The following is a 26298-nucleotide window of genomic DNA, read 5'->3' as shown; positions in this document are numbered from 1 at the left end:
TGTTCAGTGTTTTACTATTTCTGTTCGGTGTTTCACTATTTCTGTTCGGTGTTTCACTATTTCTGTTCGGTGTTTCACTATTTCTGTTCAGAGTTTCACTATTTCTGTTCGGTGTTTCACTATTTATGTTCAAAGTTTCACTATTTCTGTTCAGAGTTTCACAATTTCTGTTCAAAGTTTCACTCTTTCTGTTCAGATTTTCACTATTTCTGTTCAGTGTTTCACTATTTCTGTTCAGTGTTTCACTATTTCTGTTCAGTGTTTCACTATTTCTGTTCAGTGTTTCACTATTTCTGTTCAGTGTTTCACTATTTCTGTTCAGTGTTTCACTATTTCTGTTCGGTGTTTCACTATTTCTGTTCGGTGTTTCACTATTTCTGTTCAGTGTTTTACTATTTCTGTTCAGTGTTTCACTATTTCTGTTCGGTGTTTCACTATTTCTGTTCGGTGTTTCACTATTTCTGTTCGGTGTTTCACTATTTCTGTTCAGTGTTTCACTATTTCTGTTCAGTGTTTCACTATTTCTGTTCGGTGTTTCACTATTTCTGTTCGGTGTTTCACTGTTTCTGTTCGGTGTTTCACTATTTCTGTTCGGTGTTTCACTATTTCTGTTCGGTGTTTCACTATTTCTGTTCGGTGTTTCACTATTTCTGTTCAGTGTTTCACTATTTCTGTTCAGTGTTTCACTATTTCTGTTCAGTGTTTCACTATTTCTGTTCAGTGTTTCACTATTTCTGTTCAGTGTTTCACTATTTATGTTCAGTGTTTCACTATTTCTGTTCGGTGTTTCACTATTTCTGTTCGGTGTTTCACTATTTCTGTTCAGAGTTTCACTATTTCTGTTCAGAGTTTCACTATTTATGTTCAGTGTTTCACTATTTCTGTTCGGTGTTTCACTATTTTTGTTCGGTGTGTCACTATTTCTGTTCAGTGTTTTACTATTTCTGTTCGGTGTTTCACTATTTCTGTTCGGTGTTTCACTATTTCTGTTCGGTGTTTCACTATTTCTGTTCGGTGTTTCACTATTTCTGTTCGGTTTTTCACTATTTCTGTTCAGAGTTTCACTATTTATGTTCAAAGTTTCACTCTTTCTGTTCAAAGTTTCACTATTTCTGTTCAGATTTTCACTATTTCTGTTCAGTGTTTCACTATTTCTGTTCAGTGTTTCACTATTTCTGTTCAGTGTTTCACTATTTCTGTTCAGTGTTTCACTATTTCTGTTCGGTGTTTCACTATTTCTGTTCGGTGTTTCACTATTTCTGTTCAGAGTTTCACTATTTCTGTTCAGAGTTTCACTATTTATGTTCAGTGTTTCACTATTTCTGTTCGGTGTTTCACTATTTCTGTTCGGTGTTTCACTATTTCTGTTCGGTGTTTCACTATTTCTGTTCAGAGTTTCACTATTTATGTTCAGTGTTTCACTATTTCTGTTCGGTGTTTCACTATTTCTGTTCGGTGTTTCACTATTTCTGTTCGGTGTTTCACTATTTCTGTTCGGTGTTTCACTATTTCTTTTCAGTGTTTCACTATTTCTGTTCAGTGTTTCACTATTTCTGTTCAGAGTTTCACTATTTCTGTTCAGAGTTTCACTCTTTCTGTTCAAAGTTTCACTATTTCTGTTCAGAGTTTCACTATTTCTGTTCAGTGTTTCACTATTTCTGTTCAGAGTTTCACTATTTCTGTTCAGTGTTTCACTATATCTGTTTGGTGTTTCACTATTTCTGTTCGGTGTTTCACTATTTCTGTTCAGAGTTTCACTATTTATGTTCAGAGTTTCACTATTTCTGTTCAGAGTTTCACTATTTCTGTTCGGTGTTTCACTATTTATGTTCAAAGTTTCACTATTTCTGTTCAGAGTTTCACAATTTCTGTTCAAAGTTTCACTCTTTCTGTTCAAAGTTTCACTCTTTCTGTTCAAAATTTCACTATTTCTGTTCAGATTTTCACTATTTCTGTTCAGTGTTTCACTATTTCTGTTCAGTGTTTCACTATTTCTGTTCAGTGTTTCGCTATTTCTGTTCAGTGTTTCACTATTTCTGTTCAGTGTTTCACTATTTCTGTTCAGTGTTTCACTATTTCTGTTCAGTGTTTCACTATTTATGTTCAGTGTTTCACTATTTCTGTTCGGTGTTTCACTATTTCTGTTCGGTGTTTCACTATTTCTGTTCAGTGTTTCACTAACAGAAAAGCGTGGGTAGTTCGAAAGTCTACCCGCCATATTTCTGAAATTATCTCACTTCTGCACTTATCAATTTAACCTTTGCTTGCTCACGCTCGGAGGAAATTTACCGATGATTTTGAAATGAGTTTTACCCTTTTATCATTGTTTAGTATGGTTTGAATTTGATTTTGTTTGTGTTTCGGAGATAAAATTGCCATCTTTTCTATTTACTGTTAATCCATACTTTTGAAAGATCAAATATTTGTTCATTTCCTCGACATGAATGTGAAAGAATGGATAAATCGAGGCATATGCTTTTATCATTTCAAAATCATTATTGGTTCTCTTATCAGATCGAAAGTTCACTTTACTGTTGGCAAAGTGAGACAAAGTTTTGGACATAGAGTTTATTTCCCTTATCAGTTCAAATAATAATATATTATGATAAGAGAAATTTTATGTTTTTAATAATGAAAATTAATAAATTTAATATTTTATGGGTGTTATAAGACTTAAGATAAGCTAACCAAAAAATTAGAAACACAAAATATTTAACGTAAGCATCTGCCTACAGAACGCAGAATATAAAAATGTTTATTATTAAACGAGTTTAACTTCTTCACGTATTTCCCCAACCACGCCATGGTATTTCTCCTACAAATTTTCACGCCATTCGCAAAGTCAACATGGTGTCAGGGGGTGTCGGGTTTTCCCCCGTCGGGGAAAAATGTGACGTTGTGTTTGATTCACTGGCACCATAGGAAGATTGTCCGAAAAAAAATTATGTGGTGGACGCCATATCTGATTCACTGACGCCATACACATCATGTACGTTTCACTGACGTCACAGCAGGATTGTGAGAAAAATGTTTGATTCACTGGCGCCATAAGAAGAAAAAATGCTGTGGGCGTCCATTGACGCCATATTTACTGGTGCCAGATCATGTGCCAGATTTGGCACATGACGCCATGACCCCAATTCGGTACTTCTCTACTACTACCGATTCGGTAAGTCTAAAATGTGGCAACACTTTTGCCAAAGTTGTCTTAAGAAGCAATTAAAAGTAGAAAAAAAAGAAATGCGTCCATTACATACAATTTCTTAAGAATGACTTCGGGTCGTATTTCAGACCATGGCCTGTTTTTTGTAAATTCTTCATAGTTATAAATTGTACAGAAATTCAAGAGTATAGTAATTGAACAATTCATTTGCCCAATTTGTCGTAATTTTGAGACCGATTCGGTAAGTCTAAAATGTGGCAACACTTTTGCCAAAGTTGTCTTAAGAAACAATTAAAAGTAGAAAAAAAAGAAATGCGTCCATTACATACAATTTCTTAAGAATGACTACGGGTCGTATTTCAGACCATGGCCTGTTTTTTGTAAATTCTTCATAGTTATAAATTGTATAGAAATTCAAGAGTATAGTAATTGAATAATTCACTTGCCCAATTTGTCGTAATTTTGAGACCGATTCGGTAAGCCTAAAATGTGGCAACACTTTTGCCAAAGTTGTCTTAAGAAGCAATTAAAAGTAGAAAAAAAAAGAAGTGCGTCCATTACATACAAGTTCTTAAGAATGACTTCTGGTCGTATCTTAGACCATGGCCTGGTTTGTTGTTTTTTCTTCATACTAACACATTGCTCTGCTATTCATGGAAATATGGAAGATTTGAAACCCGGTCTATTTGGGAAACTGGGGATATCTGACATTTGAAATCAGGTTTTTTTCGGGGAAATGGGACTATTGGGCATTTGTAACTCGGTCTTTTTGGGAAAATGGGACTATCGGGCATACCAAAAGGAAAAGTCCCTTAGCCCAGCATAAATATACATTACAGCGCATTTTGATCAAGAAATTTACTCAAGCGGGACAGAGACTATATCGGATCTGAAATGAGGAAAAATGTTAAGCATAATCTAAAGGCGTTCTGGAAATATGTCGGTTCTATGCTAAATAACCCACAACACGATATAACTTTGAAAAGTGATGGCAGTGTCATAAGTGATCCACAGGATATTTCGAAGGAACTGTGCAAAATTTTTTCAACATAGGCTGAAGGTAAATCTGACCTGTCATTTGCTTTAAACCCCAGAAATAAAATTCAGCAAGAGCTCTCATTAATCGAGATCTCACCACAAGATGTGTCGAACGCTTTTAAGAAACTTAAGCCAAAATTAACATGTGGAATTGATGGAATACCAAATTTCATTATCAAAGGCTGCCCGCATACACTAATCCCACTTATTATCTTCATCACAAATATGTCCATTAAATGCGGCATATACCCCGACGCGTGGAAATATTCTCTCGTTTCACCAATATTTAAAAAAGGTTGCAGAGTCGACCCCCAAATCTATCGCTCTATATTCTTGCTATGCTCCTTAATCCTAGTCTTCGACTACATTTTGAATATGAAACTCTACGCCTGGTTCCTCCAAACCTGCCAGTTCAAAAGCATGGGTTTCTGAAAGTGAAAAGCGTAGAACCCAACCTGTTAACCTTCTGCAACTCTGTGAAACCCGTAATTTAGAGCAAAGGGCAGGTTGACTCAATCTATATTGACATGTCAAAAACCTTTGAGCGAGTCTCACATCAAATACCTTTAGAAAAATTATCCTACAATGGCTTAAAAAAATGTGCTAAATGGTTCAAAAGTTATTTATCCGAAAGGAAGCACCTTAAAGTTAAGAAAATGATCTCATCGATATCTTATGACGTTACCTGTGGTGCACCTCTAGGTTCTTCAATTGGCCCTCTCTTATTCAATATCTACTCCGCCGATCATCCCGATGTGCTTAAAAACGGATATTTTGGAATTTGCAGATGATACTAAATTAAGTAAATTGATTATATCGGACAAGAAATGCGAAGAATTACAGGCTGACCTGATCATTTACTATTGGTGCAATAAGAATAACATGTCGATAAATGAATCAAAAACAGTCATTTCATATACCAGAAAATTAAGCAATAAACTCGCTTTCGACTACAAAATCAATAAAAATCACTTCAACGTCAAGACACTGTAGTTGACCTAGGAATAACCTTCGACTACCGTTTCTTATTTGCTGAACATATTTGTAAGACTGTCTACTACCCAAAAAATTTTCAATTGGCTAAAAATTTAATTCGAGGTACTGTTTTCTAACTTTGTATAAATCTCTAAATAAATCACGGTTAATGTATTGCTCCATCATTTATAAAATCTTCATAAATTAGAAAAAGTTCAAAACCATTTATCTTTTATATGTATCGCTACTTTTCTAAAGCCATTCCCTTTAATTATGAATCCTATCTCTGTCAACTAAACTGAGAAAACCTGTCTTGCGCCACTGACAAAAACGACATATTATTTCTAAACGAGCTTCTATTGTTCAAAATTAATTGTCCCGAATTAGTTTCATACATCAAATATAATTGTCAAACCGAAAATTTCGGTAAAAAAGGATATTCACTATTAAAAACTTTAAAAAAAAGTTCCCCATTAGGACGAATATTTGACACATTCAATAAACAAAGATCTGCTTTTTCCCAACGATAAATTATCTGCGAAAAATTTAAAGAAACTATTTTTCAACGAATGATTTAATATATACAGGGTGTTTCTGATAAGCATGTCATAAATTAAAGGGTGTGTTCTTTGGGTCAAACTGAGTGAAAAGTGTCAAAGAACATGGGGTCTACAACGCTTAGTTTCGGAGGTACGGGCCCCCAAACATTGACCCCCAAAACGTGAAAAATATCACAAATGTGGAGTAAGAAATATCGGCTTGCTCATCTTGTTTAGACACTTCCAATACCCTCCCATCTTAGAATTCTAATGAGCCATTTTCTAGCAGAAGCGTATTATTAAAGGTAGAAGCGTGCAAGGACTGGTTAATAAAAGTTGTTTCAAAGTGACAAACAAAGAAGAGTTTCCAGTTAATGTATCATTTATTCGTACATGTACAAATTTAGCAGCAGTCTCAGAGGTATTGTTCAAAATGCCCACCATTAACATTAATGCAAACATGTGCCCGTCTAACGAACGATTCTTGGACATGTTGAAAGATGCCTGGTGTGTTTCGGATTGTTTCACACCCTTCCAGCATTCGTTGTCTCAAGTCGTCCACATCACAGACTTCACTCTTGTATACCAAGTCCTTCATATGACCCCAAAGGTAGAAATCACACGGATTCAAATCGGAAGATCTCGCCAACCACGCAACTGGTCCTCCTCGTCCAATCCACCTCAAAGGAAATGTAGCGTCGAGATGTTTTTGAACCATACGGCTGAAGTGTGGTCGTGCCTCGTCGTGCATAAACCACATGTCACGTAGCAATTCTAACGGTATGTCCTCAAGTAGTTGCGGTAAAAAGAACTCGAGATATGCCTCTCCATTTAGTCTGGGTGGTAGAAAATGAGGCCCTAATAAATGTGAGCCGACAATTCTGCACCACACAAACTAAATTGAATTTGGTGACTCCTAACAGTTGTTACATGCGGGCTTATCTGACGCCATTCATGGTCATTGTGATGGCCTTCAAATCTAGCCCTAAACAATAGGCGTCTAAGATAATCTGCATGGTTAAGAGCTTGCACTTTCTGAATACTCCTCCTTCTGCAAACCATCTCCAAGAAAATGTCGCGTAAGCCAGAACGTAAAACCATCAGAAGCAAAAAGATTTTACTCGGATCTTAAAAATTGCGGTCGGTTGGTATAAAGTGCGATGCGGTTGTTCACAAAGTCACAGAGTCGCTTAAACCCCCGGTAGTGACATAATGGCGTACACTTATGAATAATAATAATAATAATAATTCAATTCAATTCAGTTCGGTTTATTGTGCAACAAAAAAAGCAGACAAGTCGCTCACTAGATTGTACACAGAAGTTTATGTAAAATGAGATAACAGAACTATTTGAGTAGGATGAATTATTTATAAAGTGATTTGAGGTTATGTAAAAATTTTAAATTAATTATGTGATAGGGATTAATTATTTAGTCAAGGAACTTGGACAATATATATTGGTCAACCATTTAGAATCAGATACGAAACTATAGTGAAGTCCGTTTAAAATGAGACGGAAAGAATTTTGGGGATAATTAGTCCCGACAATAAAATAAATTTGGGGGAAAAAAAAGAATTCATTATTAATGGAGTGGAATAAAATGATCGCATTTTAAGTATTTACAAGGAATAATTCATATTACAGGGAGTTTATGTAACTATTTGAAGAAAATTAACAGTAATTCAATTACAATGGGAAGAAGAATGAATAAGGAAGTCTAAGGTTATGTGAATAACATATACAGGGGATACGAAACTTTTGTTAAATATTTCTTAAAGAATAAGAAAGAATTAAGGGAAGCTTTACGCGACAATATAGTTAATTTTAAAACATCACTTGAAAATTTTGAATGAATTATTAAGTCAATGGAGGAAAATTATCGCGTGTAAAGGTATTAATAGGGAGTTAGGTAACATAAATTTAAGTCATTGTCAATGTCAACGGATTGATGTAAGAGGATCACAGAAGATATCAAAATGCGAAGGCATGCTGTTGCACGCAACCTGCATTTGTATCATTGGGCTTATTGAAAAACGGGGAACGTAAAACGTACAATTAGTCCTAAGATTTTTAGGCACAGAGAAGGCGAGTTTTTGGAGGAGAGAGCTAGATGGGATTCTGTTATTTAGAAGTTTGTGAACGAATCTGACCCTCGAGATTTGCAAGTAATGGGTGAAGTTAGGAATGTTTAAGGTACTAAGTAGGCCCTGATAATCATACGGCAGAGTTGATAAGAAGAAAGTATGGCAAAACTCCACAAATTTTCTTTGCACCCTTTCAATTTTTTCCAAAAGATAATTTGAGCATCCCCCCCAAACGATACACCCGTAGAAGGCTCGAGAACGTACCAAGGTAAGATAAAGTAGTCGGAAATGGTAGAGGGAATTCAGTGGTTTGGTGAGCTTACGGGCAACAGCGAGGGTCCTACGGCACTTACTAAACTGGTTATTTACGTGTTCCCGGAAGTAAAGAGCGGAGTCAAATAGTACGCCCAGGTCTCGCACCAGGGTTTTACGAAGAATCGCTGAGCGCTCGATCGTATAGGAAGTATAATAATAATAATAATAATAATAATAATAATCTAAGCTTGGTCTAGGAAGGGATGTCCACACTAAGTCAACTCGCGACTTATTTACAGGTGGGTCCCTTTACATTGCATAGAGGGGTGGTGGCTAGCCCCTATGCCACAGCTAACCTACAGCGCCCTATACTAACTATTACCGTTAACCTCAGCAAGTTTTGATGGAAAGGAGAAACCGGGTTAGACCGCGGAGGAAAACTCCTTTTAACAAGCGGTTATGCATCTTATGTAGCTTATCTATGGAGGCACGGAGACAATATCAGGAACAATTTCCGCAACGTCGCGTACCGGATAGACGAACATTCGAGGCTGTTGACCGGCGCTTAAGGGACACGGGTCAACTACAACCACGAAATGATCGGGAACGAGATCTTCAAGAAGGCATCGAGGACATCGACCAAGACCTTCTTACCATGTTCGAGTATGACCTATCAACTAATACCAGACAAGTTGGACGACAGTTAGGCGTCAATCACATCTTAGTATGGAGAATTCTAAAAGTGCATCAGTTTCACCCGTATCACATTCTCAAGGTGCAAGCACTTAACTCTGCAGATTATCCAAGACGTCTAGACTTTTGCCGGTGGTTTGTGGCTAGAGTTGAAAATCATCTATTCTCACGCGCTCTTTTAGTTACCGAGGAGGCATCTTTCTCCCGTGAGGATATTTTGAACTATCACAATGACCATGAATGGCGTCAGATAAACCCACATGCAACAACTGTTAGGAGTCACCAAGTTCAATTTAGTTTAAATGTTTGGTGAGTAATTGTCGGCTCACATTTATTAGGGCCTCATTTTCTACCACCCAGACTAAATGGCGAGGCATATCTCGAGTTTTTAAGAGAGACTTCACCGTAACTACTTGAGGACATACCGTTAGCATCGCTACGTGGCATGTGGTTCAGAGACCTGCACGGGCCGAAAAACCAACTATGTACTCGGACTCTGGCCGGGTTTCGGCCTTATTCAAAATGCTAAAACCGGGCTGGGCTTGGGTCGGACCTGAAAAACTCGGCCCGTGCAGGTCTCTGAACCACATGCCACGTAGCGACGTCTAGGATAATCTTCAGGGTTAAGTGCTTGCACCTTGAGAATGTGATACGGGTGAAACTGATGCACTTTTAGAATTCTCCATACTAAGATGTATGCTCTACGCCCATCGTTCCTAGCTCTCCCTTGTCTCTGGTTCTGATCATTTTGATTAGTTTTACTATAACAGTCTCTTGCATAATGCCCTATTCTTCCGCATTTAAAACAACGATAATCTCGGGACTTGTCTTGCGACCGATGCCTGGATTGGCTTCTATTATGGTTGTAGGTCCTAGCATTATTATTATTATATCGTCCTCGCTTGTCGATTTTTGCCGCAGTAAACCCTATTTGACTATCGCCATGTACTTCCCTACGTTGCCTATCATGTTCGGATATTAGTAATTCCTTAACATTTTCAGGTGTTAATTTCTTATCATCCCAGTGATACGCTAATGCAGATCATATTTGACTATATTGTGGCGGTAACTTGTGAAGCATTTGGAAGGCTATCTCCTTTTTCGAAATAGTTAAGCCTGCATCTTCTAATTCTTCCGCTAGACTGACAATGGTCGCTAAATACGCCGCCATGGAATCCGTTCCATTATGCCAACAACTTATAAAGTCCGATCTCAAATCAGCCATTCTAGCCTTATATTTGGGTTTATAAATTTTCTGTAATGTTTCCCACGCCGCTTTTGCCGTTTTACATTGAGCTATTAATTTCTTATTCGTATTTTCAAGCGCAAGCGATACCTTTGACAATGCCTTACGGGATTTTCTTTTATAAGTTGCTATGTCTTCGGGATCTGCCGTAGCAGCCGGTTCAATTAAAGTGCCATCCACTACATCCCATAAGTCAAAATCCAAGAGTGCCATACGCATGTCAAATTTCCATAAATCATAATTTGAATCATTGAGTTTCTTAAATGAGAATGTCCCACTCTGTTCGTCGTGATCAGACATATTGATTATTCTTTCATACGTGTATACTCTTCTTTATTATTAAGCCTTGGTCTATCTTTACATAACTTCACTTGACTATATCGTTATAAGCCTTGGTCTATTCTTCTTCATACATTTCACCAACATTTTGTCTTACTCACCAATTACCCAGTTCAATAGTCCTTTGTTCCTTGTTGTTTGTTTCAAAGACTCCACTTGACTATTCCTGTTGGCAACCACGCTCTGCTACCATGTTGAATTTTAAATCGTGAATCAGTTGCCAAAACAAGAACTCGCAATTGTGCATATTGAAATAGTTAATTTATTAGTCGAATTCTTTATTTCCCTGGGTTAAACTTATTAATTTGTAGCCGTATTCAGCTGAAAATTCACTAATACGACCACGCCCCCTCGGCGTATTAGCGGGTCACGTGATATCCGGCAATGTTAATCCAACGGCAATGATTGGAGACGTATGCTCTAGTCGCCGCCGGGCGCCGCACGAGGTGGTGCTAAGTGCGCATGCGTAGTACTCAAGATTAGTGTTGATGATAATGTAATTTTTTCCTAAACCCGTCACGTGTTGTGCACGTAGACGAACACTGATAACAAGGAAGATGTTATTGGTGGATTTTGTAAACCTCTCTTCAGCAACGGCAGCGCCTACAGCGGGGAGGTTAAGAGCACCATACGCCGGAATATGACGAATTTGGAGGTAAAATATTGAGAAATTGTGTCATTGGCCTCTCCGTCGTGGCAACACCTCCACAAGCGTCTGCTCTTAACATTCTCATATTACTGTGAGTCTGTGACTCGTGAGTTCGGTTAAGCACGTGGTTTAAGCGCGGTTAATGGGAATTCGGTGAGTAATAATAATGATAAAAATGAAATTGAAACAAATTTATAATAACAACGAATGCTTTTTATTGAATTATATCCCTTTAAAGTCAACTTAAATTGTACAACTCGTGTAATGATATTACTATGGGTTACCACTAGAGTATGGCGACTTATAGCTTGCTTTGTGCAAAGGAACAAAAGCTCGAGGCAGATAAGAACTATTTTATGAACCTTGATAAGAGTCGACTTATAATATAATAATTAGATAATAATAACCATATTTAATTCGCAACAACATTCTCCGGCAAGCACAGATGCGAACAAACTCTGGGAACTGATATATTAAATAGTGTAACGCCACTGACCCCTTTCACATATTCACGTTTCAACAAATGAGGAAGGGTCATAGAGTGACATGGTTTGTGATGACAGCGGTTACGTTCGTAAGCCGAACTCGATGAAGTGTGGTCCGTGGCGAAACAGATACAAGCAGAAGCATTGCATGGCCAAATTGTGAAATTGCTACTCTGTCGAGAAACATTTATCAGCCAGACACAAGTACGTATACACATGTAAAACAGCATGTCCGTAAGATAAGTGTAGTTTCCTTCTTTGCGTCCTCTGCTGACACCAGTTATGGACATACGTTGAATATGTCGCTTATTGCGTTACTACAATGGGAAGCTAAAATACATTTTGTGAAGAAGGCGTGAAATGTGTTAGTTTCTTGTTATTACAATATCTAACCATAATGAGAGCGTCATACCGATTTGTCGCAGGAGTTGCAGTACACGCCATGTGTGGCACTTAGCGTCACCCGAGAAACACCACTTGGAGGTGGCCACACGTTGTTTCCCATGGGGAGTTTTGTTGATGCAGGTCCCCTTGCCTACTGCAGTCGCAATCGGGTCGGGGAGTTTTGATTACGCAGGTCCCTTTGGCTACTGCGGTCGCAATCGGGTCGGGGAGTTTTGATGACGCAGATCCCTTTGCCTACTGCGGTCGTAATCGGGTCGGGGAGTTTTGATGACGCAGGTCCCTTTGCCTACTGCGGTCGCAATCGAGTCGGGGAGTTTTGATTACGCAGGCCCCATTTCCTACTGCAAACCTCAATGCCTACAAAATATGGAAGTCAGTGTCTTACAAACACATCCATGTAATTAGACGTAGATAAAGCTTCACGTTGAAACACACCTTCCTGTTAAAATGAATTATAACTGGTTTTCGCAGATGTTTATGAGGTGTTGCCGGACACGATAACCAGCCGCTGCAGCCTGCCCATTCGCAGGGGCATCATCGTCGGCCTGCATTTCGACAACTGCGTCATTCTCGACAGCACCATCTTCTACGAAAGAGGTACATACTGTTGTATACTGATGAGCAGTATGCAAAGAAAGTAACGAGCAATCTATCATACCATTATCCTCAGGCAAGGGTATCTTATTCGCCAAACACATGTTGTGAAGAATGCAGCAAGCTGTTATAATGCGGCACACTTTGTCCGGATGGTAGCATAGTTTGCCTCCTGAGCCATCAAGGCAACGAAACCGTGACTTGAGGACGCCGTTAAGGCGCTCGATGACGTTTCGTCCTACATAAACAAACATAAATTTCACACAAAACACTATTACCGGCCACACAAGGAAATAATGCACAACCTACCACGAATTTGCCGGGTGTTAAATTCAACCTCTGCCGGAGTTTGTGGGCGGTATACTGGCACCATGAGCCACGGTTGTTAGGGATAGCCTCCATCACCAAGAAGATAACCATGGGGCATGTCCCCTTCCACAAATGCCTCAAACAGCCTGCTATTTCGCCAGATGAATGAGTCATGAACGCTACCAGGCCACCGAGCCGCCACATTCATGATGCGCAATTCGTTGTCGCTGACCTATTGTAAACGAAACATTTTAATTAAAACGGATTTGTTATGAATAGAGCAAAATGTCTCACAAGTTGAACGTTAATGGAGAAAGTCCCCTTTCTGTTCCTGTACGCATTACTGTTTGGTGAAGGGCCTTTGATTGGAACATGCGTACAATCAATTGCTCCAATAACGTTTGGTAAGCTGCAGGTGGCCATAAAAGACGCCTATGATCGTAACAATTACAATAAAAAAACGTTCCTTTGGAAAGCTAATATCTGAGTAAATTCATACCTTCATAGACCTTACTGACGCCTCATCTGTAGGAAACGATATCAAATCACTTTTGACATTAATTATGGCATTGGTGACCCGTTCAATGCTACGACTGACTGACGCCTGACTCATGCCGTGTTCGTAGTTGCTGGCCAAAGCGTGCTGAAATGTCCCCGAGCCATAAAACAGCAGTGTTACGAGCACTTCATCCTCCACCCCAATAACATCCACACCACGGTCGTGGTCTTTTTCCAATTGCTGCCTAAGAGCTAGGCATAAGGCGCGCACACTTAAAATGTGCAAACGATACTGTGAAAGAAATATCTCCTCTGGTAACAAGAACGCATTACGCCTCTGTCGGAGATATTGCTCGTCATCGAAAACGACAGCAATAGCTATGTCGTTAGCTATCTGCGCCATGATTAATACTCTTAACTGATATTAAAGAGTGTACTTTTAATATGTATATTCCACAATAAATAAATCTTACTGTTCCCGCTGTAAACTCAATGTAATATGCTTCCCAGAGCTAAGATGAAACCTATAGCGCCACAAGCGTCAAGTTTTCACTGTTTTCAAACTTCCCGCCATTTTGGGTGCTGCTATCCTCACCGCTTGCGGCGCTGCGATTGCTCAAGGTTGACTTCAAATATCCCGCCATTTATGGTGCTGTTCTACTCTCCGTTTTGGCGCTAGTGAGCCTAACATGATAGCCGGATATCACGTGACCCGCTAATACGCCGAGGGGGCGTGGTCGTATTAGTGAATTTTCAGCTGAATACGGCTATTGTATATTACATAGAATAGAATCATGTTTAGTTAATTTAACATGTTAACACCTTGAGACCGGTATACGAACTGACTCATTTAGCCAAAAAATGCTTATCAGAAAGCTTATCACTACATCGCAAAAAGAGGGGAACATTAAAAAAACCTTATCAGTTTATGTCCTTTAGTGACGTCACTATTTAAATATCTAATAAAAAACTGACCTATTTCAACATGTTTGTTAATAAACCTCTCCAGAATCTCTCGGCATGGTCAAATTTTCCAAACTCCGATTCTCATATATTTTTTTCTTTTCTCTAAAGAGATACTTCTAATTAAGAGAAAAAAAGACGTTCCAGCTTGTAAAATTTTCTTTCAACGCGGAGAAAATGCTATAGCCGCCTATAGTTATTTAACAAAACAAAACATACAAGGATATAAAGGCAAAAAGACTGAATTTTCCCTTCTTTAATTATTTTTATTTAACTAACACATGTTTAAATCTAACAATATTAACCTAACATTTTAGTTTTGTTGATTTTACTCTTTCAAATTCGCTGTTTTAAATTTGAACAATGTTTGTAAAATTCGCCGTTTTAAATTTGAACAATGTTTGTAAAATTCGAAGTTTTAAATTTGAACAATGTTTGTAAAATTCGATCCATAAAGGATGGGTGGGTTATCCTTTCAGCGGGTGTACCCGGGCGGGTACGGGTAGGGTTTTTAGTCTTGAGGGTTTGGGTGGGTAATTTTACAATGGGCTAAATTATGCGGGCGGGTACTGGCATATTCGTGGTGAGCGGGTGCCCAACTCTATCCCCGACAGTATATAATAAAAAGGTCGTAAAAAATAAAATATCAAAATTATCTAAAACACTAGAGGCCTCAGCGATCTGGTGGCATAGTGGATAAGGCCTTAGGCATTGGAGTGAACTAGCCTCAAGAACATCGAGCGCCGCAGAACGCCGGCAGAGTTCCAAAGAGCCTGTTTGAATCACTCTAATCTCAAAACTTCTGTATTACAATAGGAAGCAACGAGGAAGCGGGTGGATCACTATCCAAGTATATGCTTTTCAACGTATCCTGTTTTGCTCGCAAATTCGGACGACCGTCGGTTTATGAACGCCCAGCAGCCTGCACCATTCTTCTAAATGGGACTCCAATCCAGTACTAAAAGACTTAACTACGCTCGAAACATTCATATCGAAGAAATTGTTTCCGGATCTCGCAGTCAAGCCAACTTTAAATTGGAGCCCAAATTTCCCGTCGTCCAAATTAAAAAAATAAAATTAAAAAATAGAAAAAATTTAAGAATCACCAACGGGAAACCACACACCCGGACTTTTTTACCCGCGGATCTCGATTACGCGACGCCCCGCAGTGTCAGTAAATTAAACGAACTTTCAACTAGCCTCAAGAACTTTGCGCACCGCAGAACGCTGGCAGAGTTCCAAAGAGCCTGTTTGAATCACTCTAATCTCAAAATTTCTGTATTACAATAGGTTAGTACCACCTTTTTTTCCCTCTTACTGTAGTTTAAGCGAACTCTACCTGGCCGCGCACAACATTTCTGATAAGCATACATGAGAACCCGCCAGAAAACTAACTCAAGTCCACCCCCGAAAATGCCCAATGATGATACAAGCGTAATTTTGAATGAACTTAAAACCATCTCTTGCAAAATATGTGACATGCAATGCGACCTAAAATCAATTCGTACTGACTTATCCAATACCCAAAAGAAAGTTAACCAAATAGAAAATAACCAAACCCGTATTGAAACTATCCTAAATAAAGTCCAATTCGAAATCCAAGATATTGCCCCACTTAAAATAAGAGTTACCGAACTTGAAGATGAGCTAGTAGATATAAGGAAGCAATCAGGATCAGATGCTGAGAGAACCCGTATGCGCATAGACAATCTCGAGGTCACAATTAGGCGGAAAAACTTGGTTATCAGAGGTCTCAAAGACAGCGAGACCGAATCACGCGACCAACTATGCAAAAGCGTTAACAACCTGCTCAATAACAAAACTCGAGGCTGAGGTGTTCGTGACACCAGACGAAGTGTTTCGCAGAAGCCGTTTTTTTAACGGCCAAGATAGGAAAGTTATTTATCAGGCCAAATCGTACGACCTAAAAATGCAAATCCTAAAAAATATCCCCAAACTCCATGGTTCACAAATCTACATCGAGCACGACTATACGCCAAACCAACTCCATGCACGCTATAAACTACGACAGTATGCCAGAACGCGCAAACCAAAACCACATAAATGGATAGCAACAAATATGATAGAAATTGGAGGTAGTGCCTTCAAATACGACTTCGTGCAAGATAAAATTATAAAAACTAAATAACTGAAATCGCCGCTATAATTTATACTATCTTTCATTACTTTTGTTCTTAAATTTTGAATAATCTTTCAACCTAGCTCCAATAAAACTATGTTAAATATCTTATACAGTAATATCCGTAGCGCACGCGCAAACTTTGCCAATCTTCAGGCCACCCACAAAACCATCTCCAATATTGATATTGACATTTATGCCCTTTCTGAAACATGGTTCATTGAAGACAATTATGAGTATTACCCTAATTTCAAATTCGCAGGCCATGGCCGCCAGGGCCGTGTTGGCGGAGGAGTTGGCTTCTACTTAAGGAATAACATGAGGACTATGAGATACATGATGTGGGCTGCGTACTTTCACCAGTAATGGAAACCTTTACCTTACAAGTTGCCAACGCCTTCTTAAGTGTAGTTTATAGACCCGAGGGAAACTTTGACAATTTTTTAGTCGAATTCGAAACTTTGATTAATGCCCTTGGCTCCCCCGGCAATACAAAAATTGTTATAGGTGACTTTAACGTGGACCTACTCGATAAAAACTCAAAGTCAACACGCCTTCTCGACCTAACCCAATGCTATAGTCTAGCCCAATCCGTTTCATCACCAACTAGATGTAGTAACTTTACTAGTACTTTGCTCGATCATTGTTATTCGACCCTAGCAGTAGACCTTAGTGTTTTAAGCGACTATGACGTGTCAGATCATTATCCTCTACTTCTCAAATTCAGATTACCTTTACACAAAAATGTTAAAATTAACATCACAAACCTCTCTGACCGCAATATATCCAACTTTCTAACTGAGGTAGCCCAAACAAATTGAGACTAAATTAACAACGCAGACAACATCGACAACGCATTTGACGAATTTCTTGGAAACATAACCCGCATATATAATAAAAACTTTCCCAAAATTGTCGTATTCGAAGGAACCTCACACAATTGGATTATTAGCAACATCAAACAAGCAATTAAAATTAAAGATTAACTTCGTAAGTTGGTCTTAAGGAAACCTACCGCGGTAAACAAAGAACTCTATCGGCAAGCTCGTAACCACTGCAATAATCTCACACGTAATGCCAGACTAGCATATTTTAAATAATCCCTTCAACAAACGCAAAATAACCCAAAAAAAAACGTGGAAAACTATTAACTACCTCCTTGGAAGCGAAAAGAAAAATCCAAACCCAAATATTGATGCCACTGTTGGAACTCCTCCAATAATGGAAAAAATATCATCTACTAATATGTTATCGTTTTTTATCTTATCACATGTTTTTTAAGTTATCTATATATACCAAATCTTAACAATGTAAAAGGGCATTCGGTCTGGTGGTCTAATAATAATAAAGTTGTTTTATTGTTATCTCTTGCGTTCTCTCTCCATGAGCCGTTACTACAGTGGTGTCAGAAGTAGGATGTCGCTTTACGGTCTTCGGGTATAGTCGCGTTACGGTCTTTCGGGTAAAGTCGCGATACAGATTCCGAGAACATGCCGAAGCAGGAAAGCGGATCCTCCGAGGCCTCCTCCTCGTCCGCTCTGGGAGACGTGTTGAACGCGTTTATGCAGCAGCAAATAGCGTCCCAGAAGCAGAACCAAAGGATCATCGACCTTCTACTCCAGACAACAGGAGCCGCCGGTCCGTCAACCTCGACTCCAGCACCCACATCCACGATAGCTTGCCTCGACATTCCAATCTTTGAGCCTGATGAACACGATGGCGACAAATTGGAACAATGGCTGAAGAGATTTGACTATCTCGTGGATATTAGTGTCCCAAATCTGACCGACGTTGCCAAAGTCAAGTATCTGGTCTCGAAACTGTCTAACGAAGCCTTCAGCGAGTATTATCGGTCCTGTATGCCCAAAGAGCCAACCGACTACCCGTATGCAACGACAGTAGAGAACCTCAAGAAACTTTTCGGGAAGAAACAGACACTCTTCATAGAAAGATTCAACCTAATGCGGATCCAGCGTCACTTGGATGAAGATTATGGCCCGTATTTTAATCGCGTTAAACTACTTCTAAAGCGTTTCAATTTCTCCGATTTGACCGAAGATCAATTCGGAATTCTGGTTTCCCTCTGTGGACTCTCCCGACCAGAAGACGAATCCATACGAACCAGAATCCTGCAACGACTAAATACCGAGGCCAACATTGAACTCAAGAATGTAATTGACGAAGTCCTGACCATCGTCGCTACGAAGACTGAACAGACGGTTTTCCAAGCAAACGCCACGCCGATCAACAGCTTCCGTCGTCGGAAGAGTTCTGTAAAGCATCCTTCCAGATCTCCCGAAAAGCGGAGAGCCAAGTCATATCAAAGATCTTCGAAACCGCCGCCATACGCCTGTTTTCGATGCGGAGAGATGCACTGGGACAGGGAATGCACGCACGCTAAGACTGAATGTCGTAAATGCTCTCGAACAGGTCACCTCGCTAGTCAATGCGAAAATCAGAAACGAGTATCCGGACACCGGAAACCAGACAGAAGCCAGATAAATACAGTCAGCCTGAATTCCATGCGACCTTCGAAACTCATAACGGGGGAATTCTTGGTTAACGACGTTCCCGTAGTTTTCTACTTGGACAGTGGAGCGGAAGGCAACATTATCAATGAGGCGACTTACGAACGAATTGGTAAGCCGAAGTTAACCCCCTGCCGCGAGCAAGGAGTGCTATTCGATGGATCAAGCACTACATTCCTTGGGAAAGCAACGGCGAAATTTAAACTGGGACCAGCTGAAATTCAACACAGTTTCTACTTGGCAAAAGACGGATCCCTAAACCTACTGGGAGTGGAAACCCTGGATTTTTTCGGCCTTCTGGAGAGCTTACGACAATGCTCTCGACCCGGTACTCAAGCCATTAACCTCTGTACTGCCTCCTCTGTCGCCGAATGCCTTGCGACGCTGAAGGACGAGTTTCCGGATGTCTTCGAGGACGGTTTGGGGCTGTGTACTAAAGCGAAAGCTCATCTTACTCTCAAACCCGGAAGCACCCCAGTATACCGTAGAGCCAGGCCAGTTCCGTTCGCTGCTCGCAAAACTATCGAAATGGAGATCAAACGCCTGGAAGAGTCAAATGTCTTGAAAGCCGTCCAGCACACTGATTGGGCAGCACCAATCGTAAGCGTAAGAAAACCTAACGGCACTACCCGTCTTTGCGCAGATTTTTCCACCGGCCTGAATGAGACCATAGAACTCAATCAACACCCATTACCGTTGCCGGAAGACATATTTGCGACCCTCAACGGGGGAAAACTTTTCTCCCAATTGGATCTATCTGAAGCATACTTACAAGTAGAACTGGACGACGAGTCTAAACCACTTTGTAGCATTTCCACTCATCTGGGAAACTTCCAAAATCAGAGACTTCCGTTTGGGGTGAAATCCGCTCCGGTAATTTTCCAAACAATAATGGACCAGATGCTTGCTGGACTTGAATTCGCAACCGCTTACCACGATGATATAATCATTGTCAGCCGTAACTTCGAAGATCACCAGCGACACCTCAAAGAAGTACTCTCCCGCCTTAAAGACTATGGATTCCGCCTTCGCCTCGAGAAATGTAAGCTATTCATGACACAAATAAAATATCTGGGATTTATCATTGATAGCGCTGGTCGACGACCCGACCCCGAGAAAATCAAGGCTATTGTCCACATGCCAGCACCAGTTGACCTATCAACGTTACGGTCATTTTTGGGAATGGTAAACTATTACCAGGTCTTCGTTTATAATATGCGTTTCATGAGACAACCACTGGACGAATTATTGGAATCCAAACGGACTTGGTCTTGGACACCTAAATGTCAGCACGCCTTCGAGGAACTGAAGATGACGCTTCAATCAGATCTCCTTTTAACGCATTATGATCCTACACTGGACATCATTGTCGCTGCTGATGCCTCCGATTATGGACTTGGGGCGGTCTTCCAACATCGCATGCCAGATGGGTCAATTCAAGCTGTAGCTCATGTATCACGGGCATTGACCCCGGCGGAGAAGAACTATAGTCAAATCGAGAAGGAAGGTCTCGCGCTTACCTTCGCGGTCAAGAAGTTCCACAAAATGCTCTATGGGCGACGTTTTACTCTGCTCACGGATCATAAACCGCTGCTAGCAATCTTTGGAAGCAAGAAAGGCGTACCGGTCCATACGGCTAACCGTCTTCAACGCTGGGCACTCATTGTTATCGCTTATGACTTCAAGATAGAATATCGCAAGACAGACGCAGGCAGACGCCTTGTCCAGGCTTATCTCGTCACATTCCTCTCCGGACGACGACATCGTACTCGCAAGTCTTCAAGTCACAGACGATGTGGAGGCCATAGTCCGACAACTTCCAGTCACCTTCCATGACATTCAATCCTCTGCTCGTGCGGATCCAGTCTTACAGAAAGTCGTCGGGTATATTCAGAATGGTTGGCCGACCTTAAAGAATCTCCAAGCGACACCAGAGGCAACTGCCCTCGAACAATTCCACAGAAGGAAGGACCTGCTTACTATCGAGCAGGGTTGCGTGCTTCTACAAAACAGAGTAGTAATATCTTACCCATTACGAGCAACAGTTCTGAAACTACTTCACCGAGGACATCCTGGAACCAGTAGGATGAAATCTTTGGCTCGCGCTCACGCCTACTGGCCTTTTCTGGACGCTCAAATTGAAGACTTCGTCAAGAAATGTTCCAAATGTTGCTCTGCAGCAAAGTTACCTGCCAAGACTCTGTTGCATTCCTGGCCGAAAGCCGTGAAGGCCTGGCAGAGGATACACATCGACTACGCCGGTCCCCATAACGGCCACCAGTATCTTATAGTCGTCGATGCCTATAGCAAGTATCCCGAGATTTTCGACATGAAAACCACCACTTCATCCGCCACCATATCTGTCCTGAATAACCTTTTCGCACGCTATGGTTATCCGGAAGTACTGGTGAGCGATAATAGAACCCAGTTTACTTCACACGGCTTCGCCTCGTTCTGTTCCCGCAAAGGAATTCAGCATATCTTCTCCCCGCCCTACCATCCACAATCCAATGGGCAGGCGGAACGTTTCGTGGACACCTTCAAGAGGGCGCTAGAGAAACTCAAGGGGGGAAGGAGATGTCCCTTATATGCTAGACGTTTTCCTGCTGTCCTATCGCTCAACCCCTAACTACAGTATAGACCAGAAAAGCCCTGCAGAATTGTTCTTGGGTCGAACACTCCGCACAGAGCTAGACCTCCTACATCCGCCGGTCTCTCCGTCATCAGAACGCAATCCAACCATGGAACGACAATTCAACCGTCATCATGGAGCTCGACGACGCACCTTCAAAGTCGGAGACCTAGTCTATGCTCGGCAACACCAGTCAAAGACGTGGTATCCAGGGAGAATTCAATCGGTCAATGTGATTATGGATGATGCCACCAATAAGAAGTTCCATGCCAATCAACTTTACCACCGTCTGAACAACGATCCAAGGGGCAATCCCTACTCTGTATTCATGGACACATTCGATCTACCCATCCCAGACCGAAGAGTAGATCCCGACCGAGTTCCTGCTGGAACCACAGTGCCCGCTCCCGAACGCCATGTACGGTTCAACATACCAGACGCAGACGCCAAGGATGAGGAAGTACGGCGGTCAGGAAGAGTAAAGAAGATACCCGAGCGAATCATCATGGATCCCCGCCAGAAGTCCTACAATTTTACTTAAAAGGGGAGGTGTTGGAACTCCTCCAATAATGGAAAAAATATCATCTACTAATATGTTATCGTTTTTTATCTTATCACATGTTTTTTAAGTTATCTATATATACCAAATCTTAACAATGTAAAAGGGCATTCGGTCTGGTGGTCTAATAATAATAAAGTTGTTTTATTGTTATCTCTTGCGTTCTCTCTCCATGAGCCGTTACAACAGCCACTCATAACACTTTCAACATGTTTTTTAATCCCGACCATCAGGATCTCCCAAATAAAGACAACTACAACCTAAACTTGGATGGGGTCTTTGTATCCCCAACTCATTATTTTTACATGGCATCAACGAAAATGAAGTACTACTCATAATTGAAGCCCTCAAACCCAACTCTACTCCGGGCTTTGACGGAATCTCACCTAAAATCATCAAAATTGCAGCCCTTTTCCTAATTAAACCACTAACCGATCTTATAAACCTCTCCTTCACAAGTGGGAAATACCCAGAATGTCTTAAGAGATCGATTATAACCCCCATCTTTAAAAAAGGTGAACGCAATGAGCCATCTAGTTACCGCCCTATAAGTGTTCTATGTGTATTTGCTACCATCTTTGACAAAGCATTTTAACTAAGATTATTATCATTCTCCAATAAATATAATATGATCAACAAAATCAATACGGATTCAGAGAGAAAAGTAGCGTAGAATCGGCCCTAGCAGGTGTACAAAAAATCCTAAATTGGCTATACAAAAGCGAACACTCCTTGGGAGTGTTTTTAGACCTTAAGAAGGCCTTTGATCGCGTCCATATCAAACGCCTGATTGAAAAATTAAGTAGAATGGGCATCAGAGGCACTGGTCTGAATTGGCTTACATCCTACCTCCTCTCTAGAACAGCCCAGACAAAATTAAACGGCACTCTGTCCGCTCCCAGAATCGTTTATCAAGGCGTCCCGCAGGGTTTCATTCTTTCCCCCTATTGTTTAATATTTTTATCAATGACATAGCAAATTATGGTCAAGACGAGGACATTACTCTATACGCTGACGATACCCTCCTTCTAGTAGGTGGCCCCAACTTAGAAATTCTAATACAAAACACTAACAGGAAACTGTGTAAGATAGATAAATGGCTTAAAGATAACCTTTTAGAGGTCAATGTCGAAAAAACGGTGTACATGATCTACTCTAATAGAAACAAACCCAGAACACCCACGGGAAAGGTCCTACTTGGGCAGAACACTATTAATGAAGTAGAAACCTATAAATATCTAGGTTTAACATTCGATCCACATCTACAATTGTCTGCACATACAGAGCAAACAATAAAAAAGCTCACCTACACTACTCACCTACTTAACAGAGTTAAAAATATCTTAAGTAAAACTCTTCGGGTTCAGCTATATCAATCACTATTTCACTGTCACCTGACCTATTGCACAACAAAACAAAGTCTAGACAGAATCTTCTAAATTCAAAAAAGAGCCATCCGAATAACCGACCTAAAACCATACCTTGAGCACACTACCCTGATTTTCTAAGCTCTAAATATCCCCAACATATACGAAGTAATCGACTACTGTTCGCTTGTATTTATATTCAAATCTCTAACACATAACCTCCATAACCCCTTCGTTCTACAGCGCCCTGTCGAAATACTTTACCCGCAAACCTAACATACTGGACTGCCCCTTCGCCCGCTCTTCACTCAAACTGAACTCTATATATTGTCGTGGAGTTAATTTATTTAACGAACTATCCCCATCTAGTACATTGAGTATCATAGAATTTAAGAAATTAACACGAACGTTCGTTCACACCAAATTCACATTAATGAAACCTTAAAATATTAATAAATAACGTTATCTATATATGTATAAAAAGATGTTGTAAAGCATACACCAATAAAACATGTAAAAACCTCCTGGCTTAAAAGTCGTTCAACGACTTAGCCATGTAACAAAAAACAAATTTTGTATATGTTTGGAATAAACTATTATTATTATTACTCCAAGTTTTTTTTCCAAGTAGTAATCGGCGCGGCTTCGACGCGCTTCATTTGGTAAGCGGCCAATAAATCTTTCGGTGGTTGAACGTTCACCGGATGAATAGAGTAGTGATCGTAAAGATCATTGGCTTCACCCTCAGAAAGTTTTCGCAACAAAGCCTCGGACTGTGTTAAAATTTTGTAGGCGTCGCCTGGTGCCTGATTTTCACCCTGAACGCCCATGTTTGAAGCGTTCTGGTCAGCTTGCACGTCGTGACTACTATCTGCTGGTCCTTCCGTTGGAACCGCGGGAGAAGCACGTGTCATTACATCAGAGGCATTGCTTAATTCACCGGGAGTTGATGAATTTTCATTTCCTTCACTATCTTGCGTCCCACAAATATAATCCTCCTTCATTGTCGAAATATCAATGTCGTTGTACAAAGGATTAATTTTTTTAGAACGCTGAAAGCTTTCAAGACTTTTTCGAGGCAAACAACCTGTTGCCAAACTTTTTTCTCCACAGTGGGAACGCCATTCACCAAAATATGAAGTTCGTGATTTTTCGGCAACTTCTTGGAAATCATCATCAAATTTTTCTCCATCAGTATTGGCAGATAAATTACCCTGCCCTTCAACGCTTTAACCGTTCCGAATTGAATATAGGAATTGGTTTTAGTGCGTAATCGCACCACAGTGCGGAAAGGCTTCACAAGCTGAATGAAATCATTCTCGAACATTTTTAAATTGGTGACTTCTGGCGAAGGATTGTCAACCGCCAAGTTGTTGAGAAAACATCTAACGGGAACTTTTCCCTTTCTAAATCCGTAGCGCAGTATCGACATAGATGCATGTCTGCTTCTCTTGCGTCCGAATTATTAATTATCCAGCCAGCTCTTAAAATCAGGTAGGCCTCGTTATCAAAAACAGCACTGATTACCAGTTTTTCAAGTTTCAACCGCTCTTAAGTCAGATTTTTTCAACAATCTAAAGCAGCAGTCGCAAGGAGTATCGTGAAACTCGTTGGTATTTAGCGCCGCCCGAGCGAATTGACTTTCGTAACTACTCAAGATTTCACTTTCACCGAGAGTCGGTCTTGGAGCGTTCACGCTTCCTGTGGAAGCATTGTTTTGTTCTTTGTTTAAATTTTCCCCAGTGCGGCAAGGATTTTTCTCGATTCCGCCATGACATCCGTGAGTAGAGATGTGAAATTACCGTAATTTTTAAAAACGGTAATTTACCGGGTAAATTACTGATAAATTACCGGTAAATTACCGATTGAAATTTTGGGAAAACAAAAATTACCGTTCAGTCAGTAATTTTTGGTAATTTATATTTTCCTGTGCTTACAATGCATTACTTCAAACAAAGTTTAATTGTGAGCACTATCTGACTCCTTTACACGTATTTGCGGCTTTTGCTACCAAGACGACAGCCGTGGCCTTTCTATTCTGATTTCTAATTAAAGAATTATTAAAAGACTGATTTTTAGCGCAACTTTGTAAGTACTGACTAGCGAATAGCGCCTGGTGAGTCATTTTGGAAGTAAACACAGAAATAATTGATCATTTAAGTGTAAAATGAACATTTAATGCGTACTAAAAATGTTTCGTAATTTACGACGGTAATTTACCGCCGTAATTTACCGGTAAATTACCATTGTAAAATTACGGTAAGATATAAAACGGTAATTTACGCGGTATTTGGTAAATTACCGACTCGCATCTCTATCCGTGAGTGAATCGTAATCACCAGTTTCAATTTCAGTTGAAATTTTTGTAAAAACGTTGATCAAGGCCTTTACGTGATAAATATTATTCAGAATACTTTTTATTCTAGAATGAGGAGCCAGTTCAGCAAATAACTTTGACAGCAGTACGCGGTGTGTCCTATGAATGGAACTATTCTTGCGACGATTTCCGTACCGTCTGGTGTCATAGATACATTGCATTTAGAGCAAAATTGGTTTCTTAAATCTGAGCCAAAAATTTTAGTCAAAGATTTTTCATTCGCATTCGCAACCGTGTTTACGAAAGCTAGTACTTTCGAAATGGCTTGATTTCCCACATTACAAATGTCGCTGCATTCCCAATAAACGGTTTTCGGTTTAGTTTCCATAAGACCACCTTCATTAATCACTAAATTAGTTTTCGGATTCTTCTCCACAGTTTCCACAATGTTGAAAAGACTCGTAACAGCTCCAATCTCATTAACTTGGAAGACTCGTTCAATGTCACCAGCTGTGCTAT

At 40.2% G+C, this 26298-nt stretch overlaps 1 long non-coding RNA gene across 10 annotated transcripts; it reads left to right on the top strand.

The window, feature by feature from the left end:
• The first annotated feature begins 10768 nt into the window (after positions 1-10768).
• LOC149686159 (uncharacterized) lies at positions 10769-13750 on the top strand. 10 transcript variants are annotated; one of them, XR_016384040.1, is made up of 7 exons: positions 10769-11135; positions 11221-11671; positions 11717-11831; positions 11872-12269; positions 12344-12469; positions 12543-13179; positions 13283-13750. It is a non-coding gene; the product is annotated as an uncharacterized LOC149686159 (long non-coding RNA). The 10 variants fall into 10 exon arrangements; XR_016384042.1 differs by having other exon boundaries at positions 10770-11135; positions 11748-11831; XR_016384039.1 differs by having other exon boundaries at positions 10771-11135; positions 11748-11831; positions 11893-12269.
• Positions 13751-26298: the final 12548 nt, after the last annotated feature.

Source organism: Phalangium opilio, unplaced genomic scaffold, assembly GCF_054372755.1.
Source record: "Phalangium opilio isolate 3A_F unplaced genomic scaffold, DU_Popi_V2 ptg000032l_1, whole genome shotgun sequence".
NCBI lineage: Eukaryota > Metazoa > Arthropoda > Arachnida > Opiliones > Phalangiidae > Phalangium > Phalangium opilio.
This window is presented reverse-complemented; position numbering and strand designations above follow the sequence as displayed.